The sequence below is a fragment of the Neopelma chrysocephalum genome, unplaced genomic scaffold (genome assembly GCF_003984885.1).
Source record: "Neopelma chrysocephalum unplaced genomic scaffold, ASM398488v2 Primary Assembly neopelma1_59, whole genome shotgun sequence".
Taxonomy (NCBI): Eukaryota; Metazoa; Chordata; class Aves; order Passeriformes; family Pipridae; genus Neopelma; species Neopelma chrysocephalum.
This window is the reverse complement of record NW_020897714.1, coordinates 22,321,948-22,340,375: the sequence shown is the minus strand read 5'-3', so window position 1 is coordinate 22,340,375 and position 18,428 is coordinate 22,321,948. Positions and strand designations below refer to the sequence as shown.

General features: G+C 40.8%; 1 protein-coding gene across 2 annotated transcripts in view; it reads left to right on the top strand.

Annotated features, from left to right (window-relative positions):
• The window catches only part of CHST11 (carbohydrate sulfotransferase 11), a 160,593-nt gene that overhangs the window by 765 nt on the left and 141,400 nt on the right, over nt 1-18,428 (top strand). The gene's annotated exons all lie outside the window — the stretch shown is intronic.

The window sequence follows — 18,428 nt, the reverse complement described above, 5'->3', positions numbered from 1 at the left end:
CATTCCTCAGATAATATAGTTTGCACGTGTGTTCAAAAAATTTGGCCGTAACTTATTACTTCTTCTTATTTCAGATGAATTATACTGATGGAACACAAACTCAGCATGCAGTAGGTGAGAGATTAGGTTAAATCTTCTGTGAATTTTTGAATGTAGAAAAATTGTCTTTTAAGAATTCTCGATATGCTTTGTCGTTAACTGTTGGAGATTATGGCTTTGTATTCATTGTATTGTGAAGCTATAAATAGGTTGAGATTTTAGTACAATTCAAAGGATTTAGCATAAACTCCGAGGAGGGAATGTGATGCTGTAAAATCACCAGGAGGATAACATGCACCCATTTTCTGTTTGACACGTATTTAGGTTGTTAATGCGAGTGGCATAGATCTGGAAATAAATAGATTGCAACCCTTATTGTACCTTTTTGATCATAAGTGATTGTGCTTTTTCGTGTGGGCTGTTTCCATTGTGGAAACTGCTGGACAGCTGTTAAGCCCTACTCTAGTCCCATATAGAGTGTGCCCATTTGGGTTACACATGGTTTATAAGGCTCCGACAGCTGCTTTTCTGTTGTGCAATTGTGTGTGTTACTGTCTTGGTAGTGCAAGTGATCGATGAATGTAGAGTTCTTGGAGGGCCAGGAGAGAGGGAGGTAGTAGACCTGTCAAGGTGACATACATCAGGTAGCAGATAATTTTTAGGAATTAGATCTTTATTTTAAGATATGCTCATAATCCTTCTTGATGTACATCTAAATTCACTGGAGCTAGACCCTGGGCAGAGTGCATGTCAGGTGGGATGGGAGTGGAGGTATTAAGAGCTTTCAAAATCTTGGTTAATGCCCTTTTTTTTTTGTGGAGGGTGTTCTAAATTCTGGCTGATCTCCACTGAAGCATGTCTTTGGACAGCTGCAGGAGGGAGCTGTCTCTCATACTCTGGCTCACCAGTGTCGCTGTTGTTGGTAGCTTAACCACGCTAACATAGGCACCTTGTAATCAGAATTATATGAAAACTTCCCTGCCTAATCTTTTGGATGGAAAATAAGGTTTTCAGTTAAGTTTTCTGCAAGAAGTGTCAGCTTCTTATTGTCAGTTTCTTCACCCTTCCGGTTCTCTTGGCAAATTTCAGGAGACTCTGTTTACAAAGCTTTCTGAACGATTTTAGGTGTGAGACAGCCAAGGTGGAAGATGCTAGAAGGCCACCAAATGACGAGTCCAATCCCCTTGGGGATAAGGCAACTTTTCATCTGTTAGGTGGAAATTTTCTGTTTTAGGAGGTCTGAATGTGGAACTCTTGCTAGAAACATGAGAGACAAATTTCCGCTGACAGCTTTTTATTGTCTTTGGGATAAATAAATAAAAAAATGACATAGTTAACAGAAGCCTGTCTTCAAAATAAACAAAAAACCCTAACAACACAAACACACACAAAGCCTGAAGCTGGGAAGATGAGCTATACTTTATCTTCCCAAAAGATTATGATGTGTGTCCCTTGTGCCCCTTCCAATATATTCATATTGGAAGGAGATCAGGTGTTTTTTAATTTTTTTTTTTTATGGCTCTGTACCCATTCTGTGGGAAGTCAGTGGTAAATGTGCTGTTTGGTTAATACACCTTTGCATTATATGAATTTTAGCAGAGATTGCTTATGAGCTAGGGAACTCACCCTCCCCAATTAGGTTTGCCATCCAGTTGTTGGTGGAGGAGGGTGAACAGTGCTGCTCTCCAGTGCTCAGGAGCACTGTAAAGAAGACTTGGGAGATGATCCTGGCTGTTGTGGCTTGTCTCGGGGTCTGTTTGTTCCTGAGGGAGGAAATGGTAGCGGGGACTTTAGTGTGTTTTCCTGTCTCCCCTGTCTAGCCTTTCCTGGAAAAACATTCTGCAGTGTTTGCTAGAGTTGGACATATAGCAATGTATAGCTGATTTTCCTCGACTCTCTTGCTCAGAATACTTTTCCCCTTCACTCTCCTGCTATGCTCTATCTATCGAACTGAATGCAAGTTGATTATTGCTCCATGCTCCTGGATCTTGTGTCTGTGTGAAATAGGTCAGTCTTGGGGTTTTATATGACAGCCAATCTGCTGCTTTTTGTGTGAAATCAGTTTGCTCACCAGTCTTTAGCCTGCCTACACTTTCACAGATGTGTTTTCTTTCTTCTGTAGGCATCCCAGCTGCAGTGAGCGGGGGGACTGTGAGTCAGTCAGTGCAGGCAGGAGCTGCTCTGCTAGGCTGGGAGTCAGACTGGTGCTGTGTTAGGATCCCTCAAGATGTGAAATTCCTTGTATAGGTAGAACAATTAGTGCTATCTTTATCTTACCTGAGACAGTTTTATGAAACTAACTTATTCTTAACCTGATTCCCTCTCCCGTCCAGAAATTTTTTGCTCCATTTTTCATGTCCTGTTTTAGACTTCCACTGCTCTCCTATGGATCCTAGCAAAGGTTAGATCCTCAGACTTGCCTCCTGTCCATGATCATCTCACTTACACATGCAGCCCTGTGTGACTGATAGGTGACATCTACCTTTGCTCAAATGTCAGAACAACTCAGACCGTGTGGGATTTTTAACTCGTATCTGAAGACAAGCTCACCATTGGTTTTGATGGAAGATTCTGTTTGAAAATCAATGCAGCAGTCTCCCATCTTGCAATTGATCTTCGCTTTCTCCTCTGCTTACAAAGGAGAATGAGAACTGCAAAGCAGTGGGTGTGTGGCATTCCTTTGATGGACCCTGTATACTGGTTTTAAATTATTCTGTTTGGGATACAGAGAAATGGAGTTCATTTGACAGCCACAAGAAACTGGCCCTCATTTAATTGTATGCAATGAAATCCATCCCCCAGTCGCAGGCAGAAACCCCGCTGTGTGCCTGGGAGGGGACTGTGCTGTATCTCTGTGTGGGTGTCCCTACAAGCTTTTCATAGATTTCCGTGCCACTGTCATCAGTGTGAGCAAACTTTCTCTAGTCCCTTTTCTCAAAGGTACTGGTTGTCCGGAACTCCTTTAAGTTGAGAGTTAAACTGCTCTTTGTATCTTGTGAAAATCTTCCTGGTTAGTGAATATTAGTCGTACTAGAAGAGCAAGTTTTTCTGTCACAGTACGTATGAGCGTAGCTTTTTGCAACAACTGCTTGCTGACCTTCAGAAATAAAAATCTGTCTCTCAATGTGTATAAGTAAAAATTAGCTGGGTAATTCCTGTCAGCAGTAATATCTTATTACATTTTAACTTCTCAGAATATTTATCACTTCACAGTTACATTTTTTTACCACGTAGGTTCTTATAAGCTTTTAATTTTTATATTAATGTGTATCAATATTGAGAAACTGTGTGCTGACTTTCAGAGCATTGACATTCTATTCACAGATGTAAAAGTATCACGACTTAGCTAAAGAAACTTTTTCAGAGATAAAGTCAATGTGAATGGAAACTTTGTTTTTTCCCTAGCAAAAAAGCATACAGAGCAGAAATTCCCAGTGCTTTTTATGAACAAATTTATACAGTTGATTGAGTGCAACTGGTATCTCGGTTTTATCTCGTATTCAGAAATATGAGCATATTTCTGAATTCTTAAATTGTTTCCATTACTTTTCAGAAGTGACAGGTAGTTTATCTTGTACTGTACTATGTAACTAACTCTAAAAGTGGTTCAGAGAATTGGAAGAAATTAGATTCATGTTACTTTTTCCAAAGCCAGCACTACTGTATTTTGTTTGACTCTGTTGCCAGATGTACTATATCAAATCCTCCCTGACAAAGCTGCTGCAGTCGTCCTTGTGTGAATGTCATTCCAGCACAGTTTTTTTCCTCTCAAACCCTTTAGGCTGATGCATATGTATTATGTATCAACTCTAAGTTGATCCTGAGGGAGTTAAGGACTGGGTCAGGGGACACAACAGTTTGAATCTGATGATTTTTCTTTCTGATTGTTTGTGTTGTTCAAAGCAAACATTTGAGTTTTGTGTGTGACTTGTCCAAATGTCAACATATATAAAATCATGCATAGATGAATGGGTGAAGGGCCCAGTTCAAATCAACGAAAAGAGCAGGAGTTTTCCCCTTCACATTAACAGAATAAAATTAAGTTCAGGAATGATCTACTTGTGTAGACTTGGCATGTCCAGGATAAAGATGAAGAGATGTCTGTGGTGGGTCATTTAGATTCAGTAGCCACCTACTGTATTACAAGGATAACATTTCAAAGCACATTCTTATGTTCTTGGATGTTCCTGTTCCCTGTAGAGTCCATTCCTATAATATCTTTGCGTACGAGGTATTTGTCCTTACAGTTGCAATTCAAACTGTTGAGTTCGATTAATTCCTCATTATTTGTGTTTCAATATTCAGACAGAATGCTTGCATGTGACAAAGTGGTGTTTCTGGCACAAGCCTCATGCTCTTAACTAGAAGATGAAATCACCAGAGACTCCTGTGGACCGGTGAAAGAATTCAGTTCCTAATTATATCTGGTTCATGCCTCCAGACATAGGGATTTTTTTAGATTTCAATTTTGTGAATGTAATCAGTGGAGGATGCAGCATGTTCCCACTTTCATATAATTGTTTGGCACCTGAAACTAAGGTTTCCTGGATAAATCAAAATTTTACTGCATATGCACTAAGACTCTGGGTTGCTCCTCTTGCATAAGGTTATCCCCCATTTTTCATTTAACACTGGTCGACGAATGTGGTTTGTGTTCTTGCCCTCTCTATGTGCTCCTTAATAAGGAGTTAGCTGTTGATGAAATTGCCTGGAGTGGATCCGTTCTCTTCTGTCAAACTGAAATTGAATGGCCTGTGTTAGATTTCAGCTCCCTCCCCAGTGTCCTCTCAGGTTGTCACACCACCTGTAGCGTCACTGGAAGTACCTCATGAAAGGCAACCTATGCACAGATAATGAGCACTTATCTGTAAGGAATAAGTGCACAGAAGGTGCTGACTATCCTGTGGCAGTGTATATCCTCTGCTCTGCCCATTCTGTGATGTCCAGTTTGGTCCCTGCAGGCTGGTGGGGAACCCCTCATACAGAGCAGGAGGATTGAGGGCGTGTCTGCGGGAGCTGGCTTGTTTTACCTGTTCCGCTCTGTGAACTTAGACGATTGGAAAGCTTGTGGCAGCAAGTCTCAGAGAGCCAGAGTGGGTGACAGGACTCTCATTTCTTTGATAAGATAACAGGACTTTGAATAAACCACATGCTATAAGTAGGTGCAGCACAGGCATTTTTTAATTTGCGGTAAGGAGACTTTGTGTCCACATCAGTCAGGGAGGCTTCCTTGTACTGAAGAAATTTCACTGCCTTATGCATTTAACATTTAAATATCTAGAGTTTTTTTAATTTTAAAATAATGATGCTTTTTTTGTTTGCTTTTTACCCTGTCCCTAATGTTGGCAATGAAAGTAAATGACAGATTTGCTTTTGACCATATTAATTTTACACACTAGAGATGAGGTCCTAAATGAGGCATTAACATTTAGTTTGTAAGCATCAGAAGGGGATTTTATTTAAAAGAAATAAATTAGATGGCTGCTACTGGAACATTTGAAGTAAAATGTTCATTAGAACATACTGACTGACATTAGGGCTAGATTTGGAAACTCAGTATTTCAGGGTTTTTCCCTGACAAATTTGAATCTCTGGATTAAAAAAGATGAGTATGAGCACTTATAAAATGCTGACTGAAAAAAAAGGTGGCTATGCACACAAATGTGCATGAGTGTGCCTGTGCACTCAGCTTCACACCCCCTACAAAATCTGTAGTTGGTGGCCCAGGTAATCCAAATACATTGATTTCTGAAGTGCAAACCCTTTCTCCTAACAAGGCTGCTGTAAGGAGTATCAAGTTCTTTGTTATTAAAAGAAATCCCAGAAGTGCCAAGTGCTCCACATAGGTGCCTTTGTTATTTTACTGATTGAAATGAGTAGTGAGTGTGGTTTCTTGTTTCTGTTATTCCTTCTTGACTTATATGTGTTTGGAAACATTCAGCTTGGGAGATGTAATGATTTTATGAATTCCTTCTAGGCCGTGGAAGAGCAGGAGTTTTTATAGTTTATCAGTATATCAGTTTAAACAGTAAGAGTGCCTCTTCAAGGTAGCCTTCATCTTGTTTGTGCCAGGCTGTAGACACTGAAGGATGACTTTGCTCCATTACTATCAATCACTGCTGCAATGGCTTCACACTCCTATGAAAAAACGTAAAAGAAGGTGCTGGGGGAAATGGAAAATACAAACAATGCAATTGAGCAGAATTTCTCACAGCACTGTGATTCCGGGGGTTTGGGAGATGGTAACTCTATCCAACAAATGTCACGAAGGTAGGTGGACTGCACTGTGCGAAAACAGGTGCGAAATGCTCACATCCTGTAAATGTTGTCTGCTCTTCGTTTTGCAGTGAGAAGTAGCCTTGATTTCAAGGATGTGAGTAAAGTGATCGATGTGTGGTTTTACAGGATCAGGCCCCCCTTCTCTTTCTTCTCTAGGAGGTGAAGGAGGAGGATATCATCCTTCTCAGCTGTGCTTAATCTGCAGAGGAACTGCTGCTGCTGCTTTGAGCATTGTCTCAGGCTAAAATATGCCATATTAAAATATCTTAATATCAGAAGATTGTGTCTTTTTATGTTTCTTGTCTGAGTGGTGGGAGACGATCATTTTTACTTGCAGAGTCCACATATAAAAATCCACAAGGAATAAAGGCTTTGTTGGGTTTCAATCCACTTTTCAAACACATTGTGCTCTGTAAAAAGCAGAGAACTGTGGGATTTTTTTCCTTTATTTTAAAAGTGAACAGTTTCTATTCATTTGTAAGACATTGACAATTCAAGATACATTTTGTAGATGGTGAAAAGGTAGGTTTCAAGACCCTCAGAGTAATGCGTTCTGAATTCATTTAATAAATGACATTGTAGCTACTCATTTTCATGCTTTTTTGGCTGATAAATGATTGTATAAGGGAATCAAAAGGTTTAAAATGGGTATCTTGTAGGGGGTTTTGAATTAGGCAAGGTAGACATATAGTTAATAAGGTGACTATAATTGGATCTTATGGATGATCTTTACTGTAATACCTTGTCTTAAAACAAAGAGCTTTAGGTAGTTAAAATCCTTTTAAAGACTATTTGCATTATAGTGCTTTAAAGCTGATTGCTATGCAGGCAGAACAAAAATTATCTGAAGTGACCTGACATGGAATAGCACATTCTGCACCCACACTGGTGGGTACCAGGAACCGAATATGTCCTTCTAGTAATCTGTATTTTTACAGCCTGTTTTGGAAGTGGGAACATGGAATTTATAGTAACAGAGGAGGAGGGCATTAATGCTTTTAAACACTTGGTGATTAATAAAATGTGTCAGTTGGGGTCATAAATATAAAACTGATAAAGCCTGTCTTGATTATGTATTTTGGTCTTGATTAACTTTTAAAATACATTTGAGTTTCCAGATGGCAATAAGCACTTTATCTTTAGAATTAAGCATGTGTGTGTGTGCATGTAATTATGAAGTTGATGTTACTGTTAATCAAGTGGGACAGGCACACCAGATAATGGTGTATTGCAAGGGTGACTATAGACATAGGCACTTAACCTCCCAGGTGTTACTGTGTCCCACTCACTGGTTTTAGTAATTGTTACAGGATCAGTCAGCTGGACACTGTGCAAAGTTCCTGCCACCATGACACTGGCAATCCTGTGGATCATACCTGATGATCTCTGCCTCTCTGCATTCCTTCCTGAATCAGACTTGGTTGTCTTTTGTGGCAAGGTTAGGGAAGCTCAAATAGGATGAACATAGCTCCCTGCTAGGCTGTTGGGTTTGGGGTTTTGTTTTGGGTAAGCCATAAGATTTTATTATTTTTTTTTCTGAAAGGAGTACACTGGATGGTTTGAATTTGCTGGCGGATGGATTGAATGATGGACTGGAGAAGTCAGTGGTTGCTTTTCAGTTGGTTTTAGTGAGTACTGGGTCAGGCCTACTGTGCTAGAGCAGAGGCTTTTTGAATTACATAAAGGGCACACATCCCCTGTAGAGGTAGAAATATAGGAATGCAGGCTTGGGTGGAGCTCTGAACTGTTTCTGTCTCGTAAATTTGGATCAGTTCCATTCACTTGGTTATATCAATTCTGGATCAAAGGTACTGTAACAAAAAGCAGTATTTGTCCCTTTGTGTCTTCCTACAGAGCAATATGCAGTAGGCTATCAGCTTTGCTTTTCTGTTTTCCCACTTATTTATCCTTCACAGAGTCTTTTCTGCAGTCAGGTGAATGGAAGTTTTTTTCCTATGGAGATGCATGCTTGCAGTATTCAAGGGGGGGCGTCTATTTTCAATAGCTTCAGTAGAAATTACGTTGATGGATAAAGCTGTATGTAACCATTAGCATGCAGATCACCAATATGATTGAAATCTTGTCCTGCTATAGAGCTTTTCTATCTTGCACGGAAAAGGCTATTAATACTTCTGCTATGACAGCAAAAGTGTAATTGCATTAAAGAAAAAAAACGGGAAAAAGTTGGGGCTTCTGGAGCTGTTAACTATTTTGAGATTAAACTCTTGAGATACTAAATGAGCTGAAATGGGTGATGTAAACCAGACATGATTTAATTAAAATTGTCTTCATATTTGGCTGTCTTGAGCCAGCTTGTGGGGCTTTTTTCTTTTTTTTTCCTTTTTTTTTTCCCCCACAGAACACACCAGTGTTTCTGCTGAGTTTTTCCCCAGTCTGTGCCTGTTTCCTGAACACTTAAAATCTTCCAGAGTAGAGAAAGGAGAATTTTTTCAGAGGATGGATGCCAGGATAGTTTGCAAAACAAAAATATACATGGGATTATTGTGTCTGAATGATTAGTAACGCACAAAGCCCATACATCAGTATAACGTCAATGACTTACAGCCTCATCCATCTCAAGAATGCTATAGCCAGTGTGGTAAAACGTTACTGTGAGAACTCTTTGTGCAACTAGAAATGCGTCTCGTTCCCCCCAGTGTGGTTGGGCACCAAGGGAAACAGATCATAATTCTTGTATGTCCAGAGTAGCTTGGGTTTTCTCCCACTGCCAGTCTGTCCATAGGCTTTTCCCCCTTCGTTTTAGTTTTCTTTGTACTCTTTAGACCTTTTGCTTGTTTCTGCATTCATTGGGATGTGACCAGGAGATTTATTTCATGTTCCATTTCCAGCTGTGAGGGGATCTCTTGTCATCAGATTGTACTTCAGCTGCTCTTACCTTGCCAGAATGGCTTATGCCTGGTATATTTTCCAGCATTTTTGGAGCCTAAAAACACTGCTGAACATCAATCCATGAGTGTTCCATATTGGTTAATGTCAAGTCTGTGCTTTCTTGCTGTCTGTTGCAGTTGAAAGCTCTCACTAGCAGCAAGTCAAGAGCAGTGTTTCTGGAAATCTTTGAGAATTTGTGTCCAAATCTACTTCTTTGGCAGTAATACTTAATTTAATCAGAAGGCTTAAAAGTTCTTTCTTTTTCACTCTATAGCTAGGGAAACTGAGGCATGCTCAGGAAGGGTACGTGTGCAGGGATTTGTTAAACGTTTTCCCACCAGGCTTAGTGGCACATTCAGGAATGAAACTGGATGGTAGGATGGTTTTGTTGAGCTTGTGTGATCTAAGGGCTGCAACCTCCTATAGGGTTGAAAGAGACCACAGTACAAACTAGATGTCAGATACAACCCAAGTCCCAGCACTCAGCCCAAGTGACACCACTGCAGCCCCCTCCAGATGTGCTCTCTGCTTGTGAGGATGACTGTTGTGGACAGTCTTGTGTCCTTTGAAGTGCTTCTGCCAGGAAAATGCTCCTCTTGTAGATACATGGGGCTTTGAGAGCTCCTTTTGAATGCCTCTGTACAACATGGGGCTTTGAGAGCTCCTTTTGAATGCCTCTGTACAGTGTTGCCTCCATGAGACCACGAGTTGTGCTCCGGGGCATCCAAGTCCTGATGTTCTCTGGTTGTTCTACAGAGCAGAGGCATAAACAGTTATTGTTTCTAATTTTTCACTGCGTTTGGCCTTTGTGTTTAGATTTCTAAAGTGTAAATCTTCCATGTGTATGCCCTGAAAAATGTTGAATGGCCTTTCTTTTCTCGATCAGAAGTTGAAAGCTTGCTTGAAGGAAAAACATCAAAGCTCTTGGGAAGTAATTCTGCTTGGTGGCTTCTAATACTTCAGCATTGCATGCCCGCTTGAAGGCAGGTTGCATAAATAGAGCTTGGAAGCAAGAAGCAAAACATTCACCTTTTTAAACTGAGTACAGTGAAAGTTTGCTCTGTAGGAAACATCGGGATATCTCTGGTGCTTCCATCGCTTGAGAGATGTAGTCATTGACTAGGTGCATAGTGTTGCCTAAAGGAAGAGGGACACTGCAGCTCAGGAACTGGATTTCTCCTGTCGGTTCTTTCCTGCCTGATGGAGACAGCATTTCAGCTACTTTATTACTTAGCTACCTTCTCCCTTGCACTAGTTAGGCAACAGGCAGTCTTGTTTTTGTGTGGAAAGGTCACCTTCTGTGTAGTGTTCAACACAGAAAATTAGCCGTCTAGGTGGAGGTGTCATGGCAATGCCATTATACAACTCTCTGTTGAGATGTTATGGTTTGGGCATAGACAAACTGAGGTGGAGACCATACCTGTGCTTAGAATCTCTTTTCTGGAGTAACAAGCCTGTCTTACTCTAGATAGTGTTGTGCTTGGACAGCTTTTGCCAGTGGAAGTTTTACTGGATTGATGATCAATGTTTTTGTTTTCTTTTGTTTTCTTTTGCCTTTGTGTCCAGGTCTACTAGAGGTATTGCCAGCAAATCTGAGTTTATTAAAACAAGGAAGAAAAGAAAAAAGAGTGCATACAATGAAACCTTATCCTTTTTATGGTCTCCCTATGTCAGCAAAGCCGTTGTGTTGATAAGGCTGAGGTGCATGAGGCATCCTGGGTTTTTACTCACACATCCATAACTAACATAGCTGTAAATTAAAATATTGTCTTTCTGTAAGACACATTGTCCCTGCACTTTGCTCGTTCTTATTTTATTGCAGTTTTAAGGTCAAAGTTCCTATCACTTATCAAGAAGGTAACATGAGCTATCTGTGTGATGGGCTGCATCTGCTGGCTGATGCTGTCCCAGATCCTTCCCTTTTAGACCTCGATGTTTTCTGTGGTGGCTGTGGGAGATTACTGATGTTCATTCCTTGAAACAGAAAGCCCTGGTATAGCATTTCATGGATGTGTTTGCTACTGCTCAGAATGGCCTCAGATTTAAATCTAGCATCTTTTTCAGTTCCTGTGAGGGTCTGGGACATTGGAAGTAATGCTTCATGCAGTGCAAGGTGGGGAAATTGATGCTACTTTGTATCTTTGAAAGGGTATTTTCTACCTCAGTCTTGGAAACATAAACAAAAAACTTCCCATCTATGTTGCTGAACATATGTGATTTTTTTCCCACAACTGCATAGGACTAACAACTGGAGTCTGTGAGCTGCAGTGAGGCATTTTGAAGAGACAGACCTTTTGACAGTCTGCAAGGCATCTAGCAATACTTTTCTTCCAGTCTTTTCCTTTCCCTGCTGATCTGCAACTGCCCGTGTCCCCCTCATAGTCAAACAAGTATAGCAAAAAAATGTACCTGCGTCTGAAATTCTGGGGTTTGTTTGCTTCTTGCTCATCTGTCAGAGATTAATTTTGCACTGAATTATGAAAAATATTACTCTGTCATAAGTTTTGGCTAGTAGTCAATTGCCAGCACACTACATCAGTGTTTGGATGTTCAGAAGGGAGACTACTTTAAAATTTCAATTATAGCCTAAAAATATGTGTAGTCTTTTTTTTTTTTTTTTTTACATTTAACTTCCTTGCTGGAAATAGCAGGGTTCTGTCATGTGTGTCATATTTTCTAGCTGTAGGCAGTTTTAAGCACGACATAGTTATGTAGGAAACTGGAAAAATGTACACCCATCTTTCTCAAGTGAAGACATGTGGGAACAATGCTATGGCCACATCAAATACTGCACACGTGGAAATTAAAGGAGCTGGTTTTTGAGCAGACAACCAGTGTTTGCATGTTTAATTTATGTAATAGCCCTTTCAGTTCCCATCTGTTCCTGTGCCCTTTGGCAAGTGGGTTTGCTGTTTTCTAACATGTGAAAACGTTGTCAAGTTCAGTGAATAAGACTTGGATTTTATTTAATTGCTGCTTTCTTTGTCTGTTAGGAGTTGACCCTTAGGGAGAAGAGGTTGACCCCAGGAAGTAGGGAAGCTTTGTTTTCCCAGGCTGTCAATAATCTGTCAGTACAATACAAGGTTGAGAGTTCAAAATTGATAGTTGAGTGCTTATGCCTCAAATGCGTCTCACTGTCTCATACGCAAGTGAGGTGGCTGCCAAGGAGGTCATGCTGTACATGTGATCTGAGAACCCTCTGTTTGTGTTTCTGCATTCATGGCTAAAGTATGACTGGAACTTATTGTGAAGGATGTTGATCCAGAACAGAGGGTGCAAAGATGAGTTCATATTCAAGTGGACCATAGCAATTAGCTGTCAGGAAGGAGGAGTATGTTCCAGCTTTGCTTTTACTTCTGTTCTTGTTCTTCTGCAGTGCCAGGGCCCACTCCACCTCTATGGCTCTGCTGAAGCAGAGTCCTGGGGTAGGCACACTGCAGACCAGATCTGATGTGCCTGACAAGCAGTGGCAACATATTTACTAGAGCTGGTCTGAACCTGTCCAGTTCAACATAGGTAGGGAATAGCAATAGCACAATAGGAAAACAAGTTACTGCTGAAAACAATTGCTGGCTACCAAAACTGATAATTCTGATGGAGTTATTCCAACTCAAGTGTGAGTCACTTCTGCAATTGCTTTGAACTGGGTTTGTGTCAGATACAGGCTTCATGGGAGCTCCAGAGTATGGACAGAAAGAACACTCATGCTTCCATTACTACCAGAGTAAGGGTACGTACATCCATGTCTGCAGCATGGTAAGCCAAGCATAGGTTGTCCATAGCTTCCTACTTGTGTTCTTCACTGTCTGTCTTGAGATGCCTTAAACCAATACACTGAGTTTGTGCTTGGTAAGTTGGTCAGCTGGCCTCCTTCCTAGGACAGGCAGGTGTCCTGCTTTGTAAGTTGTTAGACCGAGCTGGCTCTATGAGCAGTGTGGACTCGCAGTATCTGTGTTGGGATGAGCTCTGCCCCAGCGCTGTTCTTGAACGGTGCTGCTAACAGTGGCTTTGTGTGTTGTCTGCTACACTGGGAGACTAGGTTGCAGTAAAATGGCCAAATCAGAAAAATTAACCTTCTTCCTAGCATATGCCCATAACTATTCAGGAAGTGGTTGGAGGAGCGGGAAGTTCAGCCTACTGAGCTCCAGGCTTACTACTGAACTATCATGTCTTTGGGCAATGACAGCAGAGGAAGGACAAGCAAGCTGGGAAGGAAGAGGTGGTCCTGGTGACAGAAGTGCAACTCTAGGGGGGTTGGTCAGGGCAATTGAGATCTGTTGCTGCCCTCAGGGCTGTGGCAGTAGGTTTGCTAGCTCATTTTTATGATCTACTAACTTACTGACTTCTGAAAAAGCTCTTCTGACAGGCATCACAGATGGCCTTGTGCTGCAGAGGAGCCCAGAGACAGTGTGAGCCCAGAGACAGGAGCCCAGAATGATAGGCAGTGAGAAGAATTTGCTATGCCAGTTGTTCTGCCACCATGATCATAAGGGTTTCATGTTTTGTGTAATGGGTTACAGTTAGTCTTGGCTCTTAGGCTTTCCCAGATCTGGATGTTAAATGTGAAGATGCTTTGGGGGCGGAAAGGAAAGGCATTATGTAGACAGAGCCTACTAGGGGAATCTGTTTCATCATGAATGTTTATTCAAAGGAAAACCAATTACGTTCTGCTAAATTGACACATGTAGCTTGGACATGTTCAGAGAGGGACAGGACTGGCTTTCGAAGTGTATGGTCCCTGGCAGAGTTAGCTGATGGTGTGCAAGAACGTCAAAGGTCGTGACTTTTGTTGCTTCTTGTTTTTTGGCCGTGAACCTGCTGGCCCTTTTGTCTGGCTGTGGTGGTGCTGGCATGCAAACTACACCATGCTACTCCATGCTGGGCCATTCCTTACAGTTAATGTAGGTATGCCTCTCAAGCTGGAACTGATGGTGAAGCAGGCAAAACCTGATCAAAGCACATGCCTAATTGGATTTTTAGATCTTACTTTAAAAATGTTGGATTTTCAAGTACTCCCATTAGCGGGCATTAGTTCTGAGGAGAAATGTGTCACCAGATAGGGTTTTTTTGAGTCAGAATTTAAGTATAATTAAAAAGAGATTATTGAACCTAATATTGTTAAAAGAAATGCTTTCATGAAATAAAGAACATCACTGGAACCTGTGGGTGCCTGTAGGAAGTGTGCTCTGACCCATTGCTTGCAGCTTGATATTAAGGCAGGAGAAGCATTTCTTGTAAGTATGAAAAAAGGGAGCAGATGCTCTCTGGGGCTTCCTTACACTTGGCTCTGCGGAAGGTTTTTTAGGAGGGAGGGGAATTGTATTTCCAAAGGAGTGAGCAGAAGAAACATATGTGGGTTCAGCCAAGAAGTGTCACCCTAACTAGCAACAGATTCTGCAAGTTTGTAATGGAATAATAAACCAATAAGTAAAATTTTAATTATTAATTTACATTTTTATCCTTTTGCCATGTATCCCTAATTTGAAAATTAGTATTCTTTTTCTGTGTTGCAGTGCTTTTCTTTTCATTCTGATAGTCACCACCTTAGGGGCAGGGTTATCAGTGCTAAAAAATACTTCAGATTAAATTGAGAGGTAACAGTGTGTCACTCAATTCTATTATGACAGGAATTTATTAATCTTATGAGCAATTTAGTGTGCTACTTTCTACTGCTAAGGATTGCATTTTTAAGAGGCATTATTGATTAATATTGTTAGGGTTTGTGTTTTACCACCACAGTTATTCTTAGCTGTAATTTCTGTCTTGTATTTGACTGCTTTTCCTTTTCCTGAAATATGTTATTCAGGGACAACATCTTAAGGAAGAGCTTTTCACCTGTGCACAGGACTGGAAAACACAAGTAATTACTTGACAGGAGGACCAAGAATACTTAGAAGCCATAGGAGAGTCTCTCAGGACTTTTCTAGCAAGCCTGACCAGTGTGATTTGTTTGATATTTTTATTTCATGCTGCTTGGCTTTGCTAGGGACTATTACAATGATAGAAATAAGCTGCAGGCTCCTGTTTTGAAGGGGGGCAAGAAGGGAAAACAGATACATCATTGACATGAAAAACAAATGCATATTGGTTTATCTTCATATATCATCAGCAAAAAAACCCTCTTCTGATTTATGTTAGTCTAAAAGAGGCAGATTTCATGGCATCCAAGAGCTCAGTCTTGAGCTTGGAGTTCTAGTGAAGCCAGATCTTAACTGGAGCTTAAATGGAATGTTTGTCAAGTGATCTTGATGTAAAAAGTTAGATCTCAGGAGAGAGAATTTAAATTTATGTCAATTTATACAATGTTAATCTCTGCAGAACAGATCTTAATTGCAAGACTGACAATTTGGGTCATGTTTGAAATTGATTAGCTGATTGGTCCTTGATAATTTTGGATGTGGTTCCAAAGCTGATTTGTGAGCTGGGATTGAGGATCAAAGCCTAAATATCACTTTGTTTCAAGCTTGAGTGTCAGACTGAGGCATCTTGTTTTAAAGTGGCGTTTTTGTTGCAAACTGTAACTTGAAGTGAAAAATTCACCATTGTACTGAAAATCTTCAGTCTTTGAGGCTTAAAAGAATTATTGAAGATGAAGGTGAAACTCCTTGTGTACTTGTAAGCAGTATAAGAAGAGACCTCAGTAAGAATAAAAAAGTGCAAGTGTCATGGAGAGTTCTGGCAAAAGAGAAACATTACTATGGAGTTAAAAGATGGATGATTGAAGGCAACAGCTTTATCTGTGTTTGAAACTGTAGCATTTGTGAGTAGGGATGTGCTGCCCTCTCTCAGGGAGGGAGGCTGTGCAGGATTTGGTAGCCTCGAGAGGGATGGCAGCTTTTAGCTGCCACTGCATCAATGCATACAACTAATGTGCTTATGGCTAATACAGTGATGAAAAGCCAACGCAGAGAATGTTTTTAGAAACATGCTTACAGACATGCCTGTAGCTGTAAGTTACACCTTTAAATCACCCCTACAGACACAGCTTTCAAAATCAAGTTATTGGCATTGCTAAAGTGGAGATTGAAGTTTTCTGTCTGATCCCCAGTGGGGAAGAACAGTCATTGTGTAGAATCATCTTCCTGCCTTTCCTTACCTGTGTGATGTGCTACAGATACTACAGTGTGACAGATGAGAGGTGAGGACAAACAGCACGGGACTGTCAGGAGGTCACAAGTGGAGAGCATAGGGAAATACTTGTGAAAAGAATTGAGGGTAAAACAATTAAATGCATGTGAAGAGGGAGTTTGATCATTTTCTTGAACCCTTTCTGTGTTTCTACATGAGTTATCTGTATGTCACCTCATGTGTCACCTGCATCCTGTTGTCTTTGTCCTGGTCTGTCTGCTCTCGCTCCACTGCTCTGGCACGTGCCTGTTTGAGCAGGCAGTTCATCAGAAAAATTTTTTTGAAGGGGTGTGTGTACATGCATGCATGCATGTGTCCCAAGTAGCTGTTAGTGTGTTTAATGCCTTGGGCCAGGAGGTCAGCATGGTGTGCTGAGCTGCTCGGGAGGTGCGGTACGAACAAGTGGCGAAGTCAGAGTAGCTGATACCAGGCGTGGTTACAGCCAGATGTACCTCTCAGTGGGCTGTCAGTGTGGCCTTACCTCGACTCCATCAGAACGGTTGAGTTTCAGCAAGAAGCAGATTTACTGTCATCTTTAATGAGTTTCTTCCTTCTATTTTCCTGTTCCAATAAGTCGGTCTGGAGTGGACTGTAACAGAGCCAGTTAAAGATCGGTACAGGGAAGAGGCACGTCTGTTTAAAAATTGCAAAGAATGAAACATTTGGCAATAACGGATGTGTCTTTTTTGGCAGGATCCAAAGAGCTCAGAAAGTTTTTTTCTTCATTAGCGATCCAAATGTTATGATCACTCTTGTGTTTTGGAAGCGTTCTCAGCAAGGACGAGATGATGTAATTACATAAATTCAAGATTTCCTCTTTTTTTTTTTTTAATGAAGAATTTAAAAAGCTTTGAATGTGGAATGGGTGCTGAAACTGTTCTGGTTCTAAGTCACCTTCACAACTCCCTCTGGCACAAACAGCGCTGAAAGCCAAAAGGATCTGTGTTGGTCGAAGCTGCTTTAGGGTCTGCTCTCAAGAAAAGGCTTGCTGGGAATGCTTTGTGATGTGGACACAGATGAGATGAGAAGGGTTTTCTTTTAGTGTAATTTTTTATTCCAAACTTAGTATAAGCTCTCTGACCTCCAACATGCTCCTAACAACATATAATTTTTGGTGATTCTAGGAAAACTTGATTTTTTTTTTTTTTCAAAGTGTGTCTTGGGGCTTTGAACAAGCCCCAGAGTCTTAATTAAACATTTTTGATCAGACGTGACTCCACAGCAAGTCAAATCCTTTGCCTTCAGTGCTTTGTTTTGTTTAATCACTAGACTATTCCTCTGGTTAAAACACTGGAGCATTCCCTTTGTTAGTGTTAGGAGAGCTTCCATTAAAAGTTATTTTAACTGATCTTTTTCTGTCTTTATTCAGCTTTTCAGTCTTAGTGACCTATTCCTTCCTTTCCTTTTTCCTATCTCCTGCTGCAAAATAGGTTGTTTTCAAAGTATATATTGCTTTTCTGTTCTTTGTCCTTTTTCCTGAATGCTTTTTTGTATTCCCTTCACTCTGGCCTTGCTTTACATGGAAGTCAACTATTCCTCAGTCATCCAACTATTTGCTTTATCACAGGAGTAGATGTGGGTAAAACCTCTTTGAAGAGTGAAGAGTTGCATTGTCAAAGGCAGCTTTGGGGTCTCTGTAAATTACTTCCAAATTGAGTTAGTAGTTTTATCTGAATACATAATCCATCTCAATTGGGTAAAAATGTCCACACAGCAGTGTTTTGAAACATCCTTCTCCCTCTCATCAGGTTAGATTTTTCAAGCTCTGTGCTTTCTGACAACCCCCACATTTGTTTACTTGCTTAAGGAAGTTGAAAATAAGAGTTCTGTCTGCTTTTACCCAATTGAGATGAATTAGTGTCCCTCAGATGGTTCCCAGTGAAGCAGAGGAATTAAACTTGTGACTCCCTGTTTTTCAGAAGGGAGCCCATGGTGCTGAGCTGTGGGGATTGGTGTCCCCTCCACCTTGTGAAGCTGTTCTTAGCCACGGGGGGCAGCCAAAGTAACTCTTTATCCTGGTGATTACACCATTTCCCTCCAGCATCTTTAATTGCTATCTTCAATGAACAGCTTAATAGGTTCTTCAAAATTCA